Genomic DNA, 15,886 nt, shown 5'->3' with positions numbered 1-15,886 from the left:
GTTGCGGAGCACAGGCTCCGGACACGCAGGCTCAGCAGCCATGGCTCATGGGTCCAGCGGCTTTGCGGCATGTGGGATCTTCCCGGATCAGGGCACGAACCCGTGTCCCCTGCATCGGCAGGCGGACTCTCTACCACTGCGCCATGAGGGAAGCCCTGGATATAGGATTTTGACCAAAGCCACTGAGCCTCTCCATGACTCAGTTTTCATATTTACTAATGGAAATTGTAACATTAACCCAGTTGATCATTGTAACATTCAAAGAACCTAATAATGTTGAAGTCCCTTTTCTAGAACTTTAAAGCACTATACAAAGATAGACTTATGGCTACATTATCAATATTATTTATAAAAGTAGACATTGACTTTCCTACAGCTTGTGCAGGGAGTCCTTCCTGCCATAGGAGAGTTGATTTATGCTATAAGATCACCCAAAATTCAGATAGTGCTTAACCTTAATATTAGCTCATATACATTTCAGTGAAAGAGATGAGAGATTATGGAAAAAAAATTAAATGATGGTAATTTAGCCACAAAAAATATAATAGATAACATCATCAAATAAAAAGAAAACATATCCACTGTTTTGATTCTAGAAGATATTTTTTTCTACCAATATATCTTAGTTTAATGTCTTTCACTGGAAGTAAAGTGGGTTGATTTTTATTTATTCCAATAGATATTTACAAATAAATCTATTTAAAACTAGTAACTAAGTGCTTCAATAAGGCTCCCATTATTTAGGTTTTTATAATTTCTTTGCTCATGTATCCTTAAATATATATTAATTTTGCTATACACTAATTTTATTTCTGTATATGAGTATATTTTGCATTAAAATGAATAACCAACCTTAGCAAACCTACGGGGAGAAAGCAAAGCAACTATCTAAGAATCGTGATCATGAATAATTTTACGGGAAAGAAATCTGCTATCTTGTTGCAAGATAAGCTGGGTCACTACTTTAGGATGATAGTAAAATAAAATAAAAACTTGTGGGAATTTAATGTGTGAAATGGAGGGGAAAGGAAAGAAACTTAGTTTTATAGATGTATTCAGCTGTAAAGAAGATGGAACATATTCACACTGTGAAAGACTGAAAAGTCAAGGGGGAAATGAATTATTTGGCTAAGTAAAATTTTATATTAAAAAAAATTGCAAATGGAAGACTTCTACAAAAAATTTTAACAGCTTCCTAACAGTGTGATTAACTAGATAATGGAGTAATGCCTCTAGAGAAATTATAAGTGAGGCATTACTTAGAAAATGTAAAACCTAGTTTGGACAAATAATTAGATGCAGATGGATTGGACAAATCCCATGGTCATTGGCAAGCACTTAGCTTTCTGAAGGCTCTCAGATGGCAACAGCTTTCAGTGAATGAATCTAAGCTGCAAGCTTGCTTTGTTGATAGATCAACACTTGTTCTTGATATGGATGTTAATAAATCCATTATTTTCCTACTAGAAGGGTTTATCTTTCTCCTATGTGTTTATACTAAAGAAAAGTGACTTCCTAAGCTACTTCAGTACCAATGAATGTTTCCTTTTCTGTTTAGCATTGGGAAATAACTATTTTTTTCATGGCTAAGTGAGTTTCTTGATTTCAAGTTTTTCTCATTTGTTCGAATCCTGAAATAGTTTTAAAAAATGGACTGTGACTGTAAACAATTCCAGTTAAAGAGTAATCACTTTTCAGCTGATTTTCCAAGACTGATTTTCTATTAAAATACCCATGTCATATTTCAATCATAAATACAATAAAGTTATTTTAAATTGCAATGACTGAGAATAAACCACTCCAAACTAAGCACAGCTAATATTTCCTAATATTAAGACTGCAAGTTTCCAAACTATAATTAAGACAAGATTATTTTAACCCGTGAAAAGTTAAATTACCTCCTTGATTTTTTATTTTTCTCCTACAGATATCCTTCCTCTTTTTATCCATTCAAAATAATATGGTCATGGCACTGTTCTAAGACAAGGTTTGGACTGATGTAATTACATACCTGACCATTTCACAGAGAGACCTTACAACCAACTTCAGGAGATTTTACAAGAGGAAATTCAAATTACACATGGTACAGACAGGAAAAAAAAATAACATGAAAAGACTAATTTGTGATTGCCAAAAAGATGGAACAGATGGTAAAGTTGTTGTGTTGTTTCTTGTTTGTTTGTTTTTAATTTAGAAAAATAGAGAGCAGCAGGAGATGGGCTGTTCAAGGGAAGCTTTATAGAAGAGGTGAGACTTCATATTTCTCTCTACACATGGTACCTCAAAGTACCTGTCCTTTTCATGTAAATTGAAGATCTCACAGCATGGACAGATTTGTTACACAGCATTGACTACTACTATTCCCAGAGTAAGCATTCCAGGAGCAAATAGTCCAAGAGGCCTAAGGGTAAGTTGCAAGGTTTTTTATGACTTAACCTTAAAAGCTGCATGTCACCTTCCCATATCCTACTGGCCAAACAAGCCACTCAGTCTAGTACAGATTCAAGGGAAAAAGAGGAATAGGCGTCACCTCTTCCAGGGCTATATGCCTCCCAGGAGGGAAGGAATTGATGGTGCTCATCTTGAAGACAAGCTTCCACAGACATGGAGTAGTCCTAATATAAATAATTATTAAACCTCATTAATCAATCATCATCTAATCTACCCAATGTTGAAGTATTTTTATCACAAGTATGTAAACTAAGTGAGTGGGAAGTAGCATAAACTCCCTAAATTTACTAGAAATTATGTGGGCCAAGATCAGCTGAGATTTCTATAAGGAGGTAGAGTGATTGTGTTTTGGTTGAAGGATATAGAAAAGAAGTTTGGAAATGTCAATTGGTTTGATTGGAAGATGCATACAATAGTGAATGAGTTTGATCCTGAGATATGATCCTTCAACACTTTGTCCAATGTTTGAATCTCCAGTTTGACCAATGAGATGCAGTAGGTGGGATTTTCCCATGATTCGTTGACTTAAAAAGCTTAGTGAAGATCTAGTGTGAAGTTTGAGTGAAATCTAATAATCAATAAAAGAGGCCACTACCCTCAAAGACATGCAAAAATGATCTGGCAACAATTTACCTGAGTCATTTTGCAGTGCATAAAAAATATCCACTCAAAGGCTTCTTCCCTGGTGGTGCAGTGGTTGAGAGTCCGCCTGCCAATGCAGGGGACAGGGATTCATGCCCCGGTCTGGGAAGATTCCACATGCCGCAGAGCGGCTGGGCCCGTGAGCCATGGCCGATGGGCCTGCGCGTCCAGAGCCTGTGCTCCGCAGTGGGAGAGGCCACGACAGTGAGAGGCCCATGTACCGCAAAAAAAAAAAAAAAAAAAAAAGTATCCACTCAAGCCCAAGCCCGGCTCCACTCCCAGTAAAAGTAAGCTGGTACATATCAGACAGGATGACTCTGGGACAAATTCAAACAATGACTTTCCATCCAGACCCAAAATCATCTACTTTGCTACACGCACACAGACCACACACAACATTTTTGCTCTAATAAATACCTCTGTGACCAGGCAGTAAAGAGGTTGGTGATTTTCTATTTCAGCACCTTCATTCACACATAACGGAAGTGGGATATGTCAAAGAAAAATTGCAACAGAAAAGTAAGCACACAAGGGAAACTTTATTCAAGACTACTGCAATAGGAAAAAGACATTGAACTCAACCCCCTGAAACAAAAAGCACTAGGGAGAGCTAGTGGAAAATTACCAGAGGCTGGTTAGTAGGGAGGCTGATCAATGTGATGAGGCCATCTGTGTTTGCCTGTTGTGCCGTATGGAAGTTAGGCTCCTACCCTCTCACAGAGACTGGGAGAAAGGGACCCTGTCTTGCTTGAGAATCACATTTCAAAGGGATGGCACCCAAGTCCTCTGGGTTGTAAACCTGGCAAGAAGCTGGGAGAAGATTTACACCAACATTCAGGCCTACACAGTCCACTGATGTTGTATTAGGAAAAACTCTTGCCCAGCAGAGGCAGTGTAATTATACAGGTTGGGTGAATTCCTTAAAGATAGAGCCATGCCAAGTATATTTAAGGGGACTGCCTGATCTATACCCCTGCTGTGTAGTCACGTATTTTTTCTTCACTGCTCTGAGGCTATAACAAGCTACAGTGGGTAGAAACAGAAAGAAAACAGCAGAGTACTGAGTATATACACACATCGATGGCAGAAATATTCTGAATTATAAATTCAGGAGATGAAAACATGGACCTAAAACAAGATTTAACTGCCACAGTTAATGCCAGTGAATATTTCTAGGGGAATCTAGGAGTCCAGCCTGAACTAAAATTCAGTAACACTGCAGTCAACTAACGTTTACAGTCAGTTCTGTTATAATACCGGAGTTGAAAACCCAAATGTATTCCAACGTGATTGATATATTAAGAAACAATTTGAGGACAAAGTAGATTTGCTTTTGCTTATGTGTGATTTCATCCATGGGAAACACCGGGGGTATGCAGAAAACTGCACCTAGCTGAACTGATCCATGCAAGACTACACAAAATGTACACCCTTCAAACATCTACCAGCTACAACAGCTCCTTGCCTGTGTTATGTGTTATCAATCAAAGCCATCCACATCTGGGATTACAACTTTCCCTCCTATTTCAAATAACCCTTCTTCCATCACTTCACAGTAACAAAAGCTGCAGCCCTTTTGATGTCTACTTCCACACGAGAATTTAAGGTTTTTTTCCCCCAAGGAAAAATGCCATATCTGCTGTACCACATATGTATTTCTTAACCATTTAATATGTGTAAAACTGTGCAGTTGTTTGAATTAGGCTATCTTTTTATTCTAATGTGTCATTGACTAAAGTTTTGAGCATTGTGCCCCAGTCCCAATTTTCCTCTGAGCCCTGTGGCTTTTATTGTGTTAATTTGTATAAAGTCATGATTTTTGTAGCAACACATATGTCACCTTAGAGCAGTTTATAAAGTCACTTGCCAATGGATACGAGACTAGGTCACAACTGAGCTGGATTTTTTTTTTTTTTCGGTATGCGGGCCTCTCACTGTTGTGGCCTCTCCCGTTGTGGAGCACAGGCTCCGGACGTGCAGGCTCAGCGGCCATGGCTCACGGGCCCAGCCGCTCCGCGGCCATGTGGGATCTTCCCGGACCGGGGCATGAACCCGCGTCCCCTGCATCGGCAGGCGGACTCTCAACCCTGCGCCACCAGGGAAGCCCCTGAGCTGGATTTTAAGCCATTTTTTTCCCTCCAGATCTCTGTTTAGTCTCCTATGTGTGCAGTATCTGTAAACTAATGTTAATTACTATGAAGTAATTAAAAGCAATAATAATGACAACGCAATGTTTTTCATGCATTAGAAATTAGAAAATCTTTCCAAAACCTCACTTACATGCTATAGTTTGCATTTTCAAAGAAAACTGTCTTGTTTGCTAATAAGTGATTTTCAATGGGTATGTCTTTGCATATGGAGCAAGCAATTATATCATTAAATATGACTTCCTGGAACTCATTTAATTTACCTCAGGGAATTATAATAAAAGCATATGGCAATTGTATTTGTTTATTTTTAAAGTGTCAGGAAAATTAAACTTTGCTTTGATTGAATAATATTTTCAAAAGCAATAATTTCTGGAAGACAATGATCTCAATAACATTTAGAAATTTTTGTTTGTGCTGATAATCTTAGCCAAAGTCTCTGAAATAAGGTAGTTTACAAAATGGCTGCTCTGAGATAAAACAAAGAAAAGACATTATGGCCTGGTAAGACTGTTTACTGAACTATTAAATGGTGATCCCTTGGGCTTAGAGAAGCACGAATAAGTAGATGCTGATGTGTGATGTGTTAAAATATTAGAAATCTACATGTGAATTCTTAAATACATTAGAAATTGTTTTATTTTTTTTTAATTCTAGTTTTAATGGAATTGCACCATCTCTCTGCCAATACCTAGACTGAGCTGAAGGTATTAAGAGAACTATCACATTGCTGCCCTGTGGTGCTAAATTGAAGACTGTATATGGTACCCATTCCTATAATAATGTTTTAATTTTCACTGATTTTTTTCATAATCCCAGTTGTTTACTTGTTTTTTTTAAATAATAGCTTAGAAATGTAAAAATTCAATAATATAAAAGCCCTGTGCTAGGTTCTTGGGTTATGAAAAAATTGGTGCGTGCAAGAAAAGTGAGGTTATTAAGGCTAAAACTAGTCTTTAACTCATGGGGTTGTTATAAGGATTAAATGAATTAATCGTAAAGTATAAGAAGAGCTTTTGGAATACAGGAAGAACCATGTATATGTTTAATGAATTAATACGTTATGATTATATGTATATCTCCATAACAAGCACCTAAATATTTATAAACAACAGTGCTATGGGGAAATATATATGAACAAATAATTATATTTATAAAGTTTAATATTACTTATTACAATTTATCTAGCTGAAAAACAAACCACATAATATTTGAATAACACATTTAATAAACTTTATCAAATTTACATATAGGGAAACATATACCTCCCGCTAAAGAACCTTCCTACTCTTTTCAAGTACACGTGGACTCTCTCGAAAGTTAGCTTTGTAACAGGACTTTATCTATTATATTAGAAGGTACATGCTACTGACATGACTTATCACTGGTGATGTGGATCACTTGGTTAAGGTGGTGTTTGCCAGGTTTCTCCACTGTAAAGTTACTATTTTTTTCCCTCTTCTTACTTCATATACTCTGGAAGCAAATCACTAAGTCTAGCCCACACTCAACACTTTGACCCTCCTCTCTGTCTCTCTAGCAGCAGGAAATAGATCTCTCATGTGAAAGGTACGCTCCATGTACCAAGAGGTAGAAAGACATCCTTATCACCAACAATAGGGAATTCAGGGTGGGGAAGCCCTTACAAACAAAGCTTGTTACTTCCTTACTAATTCACTACCCAAACCCAAATTCCTTACTAATTAAGTATCCAAAGCCTAAGTTTCTTTGCCCTGTCAATTCCTCTCAAATATATTGTTTCTTGGTCTAAGAAAGCATAAAATTTGCCTGCTTTCACCACCTCTTAGGTCCCATTTCTATAAGACCTCTGTGCACAGGAATTAAAATTTGTTTCTTTTTCTCCTGTTAATCTGTCTTGTATCAATTTTATTATTAGTCCAGCTGCAAAAACTCAAGCGAGGTAGAGGGGGAAATTTCCCTATTCCCAACAATACCAAGGGACTGGTTGCTACTTAGATGTCAATGCTCCCAGGCCTTCTTGACAGACAGAGCTAGAAAATGCATGTGTGCTTACCAACCCATTTTTATACACATTTCCACAATTATGTCTGTATCAACGTCTGGATCATTCACCAATCATTCAACATACACCTTCCATTTATTCTTTTGGACGTTCCCAGGACACGTGAAAAGTAGACTCAGAATTGTTAGTGTATAGTCCCTAACCCACGCCCATGAATTAGAAATTTACCAACTAGAGTTTATGTATAGTTCCTTCCTGTCTTTTGCATGACAGTGTCCTGTTAAAATACCATTTTCCAAATTTACTTTTGACCTGCATTGCTTGTGTCGTGTGGCATCCCTGGGCATAACTCAAATTACCCTGATGCAAACAAAGCTAAACAAGAGCTTTCAAAAGTGCGATTTACTGTGTTATGGTGTTTTCCAAGAAACTGTCTATTCTTAAAGGGATTAAAACTTAATGGCATTTTCTGTCTTGTAAATTTTACAGGGTTTGAACCTGTCAGTTTTTATCAAGCCAAGACCATAGCTGAGTGTTTCTCCATTCATCCAAGCACAGTACAGTCAAGAATGATTTCAGTTAAAAGCAGGCATAGTTTAACGTGAGTGGCAGAAAATAATTCTCTCAGGGTAAGCTGGACAAATAAGGAGGCACCCTCTCCCAAATCAGCTTTTTACATCACTTTGTTGCAGGTCTCTAAATGCTGAAATACTAACAAGAGCAACTGATCTCATTAGCAAAGGTCTTATTTTAACATATAAATTCTCCTGGAAACAAGCACGGAGAGGCCTAAAAAGGACACAACAGGCCAAGGACTAATGAGGTGTCCTTTGTTTTTTTTGGGGGGGGGTCTACAGGATTTTTGAAATACCTAAAAACTTTAAATTAATTGAAGCAAATGTTTATATCTTGGTTGTGTAGCTATTTTAATGCTGCTCTTTAAATAGATGTTAACTGACTTAAAATACATTCTGAAACTTAGCAAAAACAACAAAAGAAGTCAGAGTGTTAAAACTGGAGTGTTGTTGACTGATAAAAAAATATATATATTACCAGGAATGAGAGAAAGAAAATGAGGACAGGGAGGTGGGGTTTGCCAAAACAAACTTTGCCAATTTCAAATTTTGCTTGAGGTTATCCCTTCCTGCCAGGAAAGGAGGAAATATTTATATTTTTTCTGTATACCTTCCTTTTTCCTCAAGTATATTGCCTCCCATATCAAAGACTCTGAACCTAAGATACTAATATTAAAGTTTAGCTACAGTGTGATTTAAATGGGTATTTCATAACTTGCTAAAAAGCTTAAGAACCATGCTTAACATGGTTCTGAAACTACAATGACTTCAAAACCCAAAAACAAAATTAAAATAAGCTTTAGAAAAGGAGTAAGTTACTATTATGAAGCAAAACATGTGCATTGTAAGAATATTAACAAATTGTGAGAAAATGCCATTAGAAATATTTAAATATTTCTAAATCATGACTCATCTCACACAAATATAAAAACACACATTCAAAGACTGTATTTAATTCATTAAATAATCAGTGGACATGTAAAATATAATGACCAGTTCAAATGAGAATTCAAAGAATTCTGATTGTAGGCAATAAGGAAATGAATTTACAAAGATGTAAAACCACAGGGAAATCATCAGTTGTATCTCCCCCAGAGACAATTTATATTTCAACGGATAAGAATCATTTTCTCTATTACCAGTTTACTATAATGAACAGCATTATAAAGCAGTCAAAGCCAATGAAAGGCAGAGATAACCAGGAAGGGGGTGCTAAACAGGTGTCGAAAGACAAAACTAAAACAATTTAGTATCAAATTTGATATTCTTTACTCAAGAAAGAACAGAGCATGGATTGGGGAAATACAGTGCCTCGCAAGCAGTGAAGCACTCTTCCTGAGGGATGTGGGGTAATAGTGAGTTTTTTAGAGAGTAGACGAGGCAATTCATAAAGAGGGCATGATTGGCCAGGAGTTCAAGGGTTTCCTTATAAGGCTAGCAGGTCCAATTTTCTAGGGTAAGGTAAGCTGGATAAACCTAATTGGAGATTGTGACATGTGTCTGTTACGATTCCTTAATAGGTATTTCTTGTAAGTATGTGATGACTTAGGTTTAGATTTGTGATGTGAGCTGAGCTACTGGGGTAGCCTCCATTATGTAGGCCCCAGTAGACAAAGTAACTTTATTACAGGACACCCCGTAATCTTTGTGAAAATTGGTGAAGGGACTTCACTCAGAGTGGAATTGGGAGGCCAGAAGAGGAAAATATAATTAAATATTATTAAAGGCTGAGTAACAAAAACAGCAAACACATCAACCAGCTCTCCCCATGCAGAATCTTATTTCCTAGAAAACCAATACTAATACCCTTTTCTTATAAAACCAAACATCCTCCTAACATGTGATCTACCTTTTGTGTAACTAGGTATTTACTCAAATAAGTTAAAAACTTATGACCACACAAAAACCTAGGCATGGTGATTTATAGCAGCTTTGTTCATAATTGTCAAAACTTGAAGGCAACCAAGACGTGCTTCAATAGGTGAATGGATAAACTATGATACATCCAAACAACAGAATATTATTCAGCTGAAAAGTAAGGAACTATCAAACCACCAAAAGGCATGGAGGAACCTTAAATGCATATTACAAAGTGAATGAAACCAATCGGAAAATACTACGTACTGAATGATTGCAATCATATGACATTCTGAAAAAGGCAGAAATATGGAAAGTAAAAAAGATTAGTGGTTGCCAGGGGTTACTGGGGAGAGTGAGATGACTAGGTAGAGCACAGAGGAGGTCTTTTTTTTGCGGGGGCGGGTACGCGGGCCTCTCACTGTTCTGGCCTCTCCCGTTGTGGAGCACAGGCTCCGGACGCGCAGGCCCAGCGGCCATGGCTCAAGGGCCCAGCCGTTCCGCGGCATGTGGGATCTTCCCGGGGGGCACGAACCCGCGTCCCCTGCATCAGCAGGCGGACTCTCAACCACTGCGCCACCAGGGAAGCCCCACAGAGGAGTTTTAGGGCGTGAAAACGTTACTTACCCTTTCGAGTCGGGCCCCGACAAAGGTTCTCCTGCGGGGTGTTGTTCACGTCAATGAGGAGGAGACGGAGTCAGGTTCAGAAGCAAAGGAAAGCCTTGTTCTTTGATCAAAGAACGGAGAGGCGCGAGCTAGTGCTCGAGAACACACGTTCCCCCGGAAAAGCCATGGGCGGGGTTTCGGGGCTGCTTTACTATACGGTTCTGCGCAGCGAGGAAGCGGCAGAGTTCTCGCGAGACCAGGGCAGCTGGGCTGCTCGCGGCTCCCATTGGCGGTGCCGGGTGCAGTCTCTGCACACGGCCCACCGCTGCCATCTTGGATTGGGGTGCCGTGAGCAGCGTTTTTGCGCGTAGCCCACGGAGCTGAGGCGTCAGTGCAGCCACTTCACACCAGGAACTCTGGTCTGAAGGGCCGGGTGCGAGGCCACTGCCTGCAGTTCCTTGTGAGCGAGTGAAACCGGACTCAGCACAGAGAAAAAGAAAAAAAAAAAGGTGAGACTTTGTTTTATTACTCAGATTCTATTTCTATTTCCCAGGAATGGTTAATGGACTTTGCCGTTGACAAAAATACTCTGTATGATGTTATAATGGTAGATACGTGTCATTATACATTTATCCAAGCCCATAGAATGTACAACACCAAAAGTGAACCTTAAGGTAAACTGTTGACTTTGGCTGATAATGATTATCAATGTAGGTTCGTCAGTTATGGCAGATGTACCCTTCTGGGAGGGGATGCCAGTAATGGGGGAGGCTGTGTGTGTGGATGCAGAGTGTATAAGAAATTTCTGTACCTTCCTTTCATTTTGCTATGAACCTAAAGCTGCTGAAAAATAGCCTTTTCAAAAATCAACACTGATTCCCTCCCCCTAAAAAACCACAACAAACAAACCAATGCCGCTAACTGCTTTTGCTAGCCACTGTGTTTGTAAATAATTTACTTCCACTATTATGTCTTTTAAAATATTTAAGTACATTGACCTGTAATGCTAATGAAAGTATGGTTTTCTAACATCACCCATGCCCCTTGCCCTGATGTCAGCTTGTCTTTAATACCTTATGTATGATTCCCCTTACTGTTTTCGTGTGTTCACTCCTCATTCAACAGGTTTTCAATTAAATACCACTTCTACGGAGAGGCCTCACTAACACGTCCATTTCATCTTCCCTGTAATACTTTCTCACTTCTTTCTAACTTTACTTTCTCACTCTTGCAAGTTATAACTGGCGTAGTGTTGTTTGTTTACAACAACTGCTAAAATTGTTGTGTTGTTATTGTCATTGTTGTTGTCATCTGTCCCCCGCACATATTCTAAGTTGCAGGAGAGCAAGGACCATTCAAATTATGCATGACTCCTTAGTAGGAGGAAATCAGATGAGTGAGAATCAACTGTCTGATGGAAGGTACAGACATGTAAAATCACTATAAATTGTATATTTCAATAGTGCTGAATTCCACAAGATGTTTTTTCAGAGCCCAGTCATCATTAGCAGTAAAGCAAATGAAAAGCATTTGTAGTGAAACTAAATGTTATCTACATTGTTGTGGTAAGCATCTACAAAAAAAAGTTTTATTAAGCACCTGCTGTGGTTAAAGGTACCTTAATAGGCAGCTGAGATCCTGAAGTCCTACTGATGAATGAAATGACATGAAGGAGACCTAAGGAACATACGTAGCCCATTAACACACATAACCCATTAACCACCAACACAAGGCAGCCTTTGCCAAGGACCAAGTGAGAGAGGCAAGTAATAAATGTTCTTTGAGTTGAGGGTAGAGAGACATCACTCTGAGACGGACGAAAAAGATGCGTTTTGCAGTAAACTGTGTTTAAGTTGGAGCCTTTACAATACAATTTAGGTGAGTGGGGAGAGGAGAAAGGGCATCTTAGAATCTATACGGCATGTTCAGTCCTCCTTCTGGAGGCTCCATCCAGCCTTATTGCATCACAAGACTTTAGTCTACTTGTATGATTTGTCCTTCCAGCTAAGTCCTTTGCCTCCTTAAGCCTGTGAAGATGATGAAACTGTTACTCTATGTAAGTTATAACGGATAATCTGTATCAAAAAATAGCTCATGCTTAATGTGAGCATTCCCAGTGGGGCTATTTCAGTCTCAAATTATATTTGCTCCAAGAAAAACACACAATGAATCACAATGAAGCTGGGGGAAAAAAACGCATCAAAGGGTAAAAATAGCACTGTCTTCCAAGTATACGCAATTAAGGAGAATTCTGGGGTTGCGGATGACAGTTGTATAGAACATGTGGGCACAATTTAGTCCATCTTTATTAGCTCTACATTGCAAATCAACATTTCCAAAAAGAACTTTTAAATCATTCCTTTTAGTGCTGCAATATTAGGGTCACTGAGGCCAGGATCTCCTCACTTCAATTATGGACAATCCTTTGTCCCTTGGTTTTCAGCTCTGGGCACAGAAAATTGCTGAAGGCAGAAGGCAGGCTTTGTTGTTTCCTCTTGCCTCAGGGGCCAGGAAAAGTAATTTAATTCCATTAAAAGTTGTACTTATCCATAATATATGGTACAGATTTCTGACTTGCAACAAAACATTCAGTCAGGTTAATTTAAAACTCTTCTTGACGTCCCAAATGTCCCCTGAGGTTACAGTCTTTTCTACTGTCCATCCAGTTGCCCAAGCAGAGCATTCAGAATTATTTCTTATTCCTCCCTCTTATTTCCTCCCCGAATTGCCCAAATACAAATGGTCACCAGGTGCTGACAGTTCTTCCCCCTCAGTATCTCTGGCCTCTGCCCCTTTCTCTCAGATCATCCCTAGATTATTGCAATAATAGTTGTAATTAACTGCTTCTAGCCAGTTTCTCTCCATCATGTCTCCTAAAATCCTCACTCTATTCAGTTGTCAGATGGAGCTTCTAACATTTTTTTGACCCTCCTCCTTCCTCACTATACCACAAGGTCCTGTTGGGAGTCATGGTTACTAACATTGTTTCCCAATGCCCCAAACATGTATGTTAATTATATGAACAAAGAGAAAATGTTTTCTTCAAAACTACAGTTGTTTATCTAATTTTTATCCAAACCTCTTCCTTTTGAATTCCATCCAAATAAACATCTAAACAAAAGGAAACAAATAGACCTTAATCCTTAATGGTAGAGATAACTACAAAAACACATTTGATAGTCTTCCCTACTTTTTTTTTTTTTTTTTTTTTTTCGGTACGCGGGCCTCTCACTGTTGTGGCCTCTCCCGTTGCGGAGCACAGGCTCCGGACGTGCAGGCTCAGCGGCCATGGCTCACGGGCCTAGCCGCTCCACGGCATGTGGGATCCTCCCGGACCGGGGCACGAACCCGTGTCCCCTGCATCGGCAGGCGGACTCTCAACCACTGCGCCACCAGGGAAGCCCTTCCCTACTTTTTAATGCCTGTGGAATGAAAGGAAAATGTCAAAATAATGAATTCAATTCTGTCTGTGCTTAAGTTAGGAAAGTTTTAAATCTCAAACTATAACTCCAAACAAAAGGAGCCAGAAAATGTATAATTAAAAAAATTTATTTCAACCAAATTGAAAGTTGATAACAGAAATAAAACATCTTTGAAGCTCCTGGGCCTAGTGAAGATTTTTCAAAATGAAATGGGAGAAAATTATTTGTACTTCAATAGTATCAAATAAAAGCATAGGTTGGAGGATATGAGTAAGTTTTGTGGAAGACATGGATCCAATCTGCTTCCTTGCTGAAAATTGGCATGGGCCAGCACTCACAGGGAAAAAGTAAGTTCTGTGGCCAAATAACATTGTTTTTCTGGTATCCAAAACAAGATGACTGAGATGCAGAGGCAAGTATATTTTCAAAGGAGTACATACCATAGATAACTGTGTAGGCACAAATATAAATTGAAACACCAAACAAAAATTACCGAGCTATTAGGAATCACCTTAACTCAACTTCTCACCTGAATATGGAGAAATAAATCTAATCATCAGAAGCATCTCGCACAGAACAAGGTGAGCCCCAATCTGAAAGAGACTGTCCCAAGCAGATGAGGAATTTCATTTAAAAATCCTAAATGGAAAACCTCCAACCAAACAAAAGAGGAAGAGAAAAGTTTAACATAACTTTTTTTCTCAGTGATTAGTAGACCAAGAAGAAGAAAAAGATTTATTGCAAATAATGCTATTAATAAAGTTGACCCAATAGAGTAATTCTCTAAATCTACATTGCACCTGAATTACAGAAGGATTTCATTTAAAAAACAGAGGCCAAGTCCAACAAGACCTATGTCATTGGAATTAATGGGAGTGTGACTTGCGTATTTTGATGCTGATCCTGAGATTCGCCAAACTAATAAATATACATCCAAATATATATTATACCAAAAGAATGCACTTTATAATCAAGTGTCCATGATACAAAAATCAACCTAAATAAATTAAACCTAAATAAAATCAATGAAAATAGTGAACATATTATTTGCCCAGAAAGCAATATAATCCTAGAAATAAATAACAAAAGTATCACATCAAATTAAAAACTAAAACAAAAAAATCTCTTCTGAATAATTCTTGGACCAATGATGAAATCAATGCCAGAATCTAAATTTTTAAATTTCATTGAGATATAATTCTAATGCCATACAATTCACTGATTTAAAGCATACAATGTGTTCTTTTTCATTATATTTACAGGGTTATGCAAGCATTACCACTAATTTTAAAATATATTCATCTCCCCTAAGAGAAATACATAACCATTATCCTTCACTTTCCTTTTTTTTCCCAGAACCCACCACCACTCCTTGCCCTCAGCCACTGAAGACAACTAATATACTTTGTCTCTATAGCCTTAAAATTACAGACATCTTATATAAATTGAATCATATAGTATACAGTTTCTTGAACTATTTTCTTTACCTTAGAATAATATTTCAGAGGTTCATCCATGTTGTAGGATTTATCATTACTTAATTTCTTTTTTATTGCTGAATAATATTCTTTGGTTTATCCATTTTGTTTATCCATTCATCAGTTGATAGACGTTTGAGCTATTTCCATTTTTCTTTATTATGAATAATGCTGCTATGATAATTCATGTACAAGATTTTGTGTGGACATATGCATTCAGTTCTCTTGTGTATATACCTAAGAGTGGAATTACTGAGTCATATAATAACTTTATTTTTAACCTTTTAAGGGAACACCCAAATTATTCTGTAAAGTAGCTACAACATAGTAAATTCCAAGCAGCAATGTATGAAGCTTCTGATTTCTTAACATCCTTGCCAAGTCTTTTTATTGTCTCACTTTTTTATTATAGGCATCCTAATGGGTGTGAAGTTTTATTTTACTGTGGTTCTTATTTACATTTCCCAAATGTTAATATTATTGTGCTTATTAGCCATTTGTGGATCTTCTTTGGTGAAATGTCTATACAGATCCTTTGCCCATTTTTAAATTGAGCTATTTTTCATTTTATTGTTAAGTTGAAAAAATTACTTATATATTGTGGATACAAATCCCACAAGATATATGTTTTGCAAACTTTTTCTCCTAATCTGTGATTTATCTTTTTACTTTCTTAATGATATCATTTGTAGCACATAAGTTTTCAATTTTGATCATTTCCTAA

This window comes from Mesoplodon bidens (genome assembly GCF_964165515.1).
Source record: "Mesoplodon bidens genome assembly, chromosome: 10".
Classification (NCBI taxonomy): domain Eukaryota; kingdom Metazoa; phylum Chordata; class Mammalia; order Artiodactyla; family Ziphiidae; genus Mesoplodon; species Mesoplodon bidens.
Note: the sequence above shows the minus strand (reverse complement) of the source record.